Source organism: Theobroma umbraticum, unplaced genomic scaffold (assembly GCF_002168275.2).
Source record: "Theobroma umbraticum cultivar Fairchild unplaced genomic scaffold, ASM216827v3 scaffold_20.0, whole genome shotgun sequence".
Taxonomy (NCBI): Eukaryota; Viridiplantae; Streptophyta; class Magnoliopsida; order Malvales; family Malvaceae; genus Theobroma; species Theobroma umbraticum.
The window spans coordinates 216,190-216,546 of NW_018397266.1; the positions used below are offsets into that span (position 1 = coordinate 216,190).

The 357-nt window shown below is 30.0% G+C and overlaps 1 pseudogene; it reads right to left on the minus strand.

The window, feature by feature from the left end:
* Positions 1–357, minus strand: part of LOC110423423 (pre-mRNA-splicing factor ATP-dependent RNA helicase DEAH10-like) — a 3,603-nt pseudogene that overhangs the window by 3,036 nt on the left and 210 nt on the right.

A 357-nucleotide genomic window follows, 5' to 3' on the forward strand; every position in this document is an offset into this window, starting at 1 on the left:
TCTTGCCCAGTCAAAAATACAAGAATGTCACCAGGGGTCTCCTCTAAATGAATCTAATAAAGTAAAGAAAGGCACAGATCAGGACCTTTATGATTATATTTAACCAAAATATTTTAATGCTCCCAGAAATGGCATTTTTCAGGCAAAAACAATGAGATAGAGTCCAACAAATATATAAAAAGGTATATGGAAATACTTTCAACATCTACCATGCCGAAAAATAAAAATTACAATAAACAAAATAATTTATCAATTCAAAAACACAATACACAGACTAAAAATAAACGTGGATACATGCACGGCTGATTAAAAGTTTCTTTCTTCGATAAGCAGAAAAGAATTTGGGTAAATATAAAT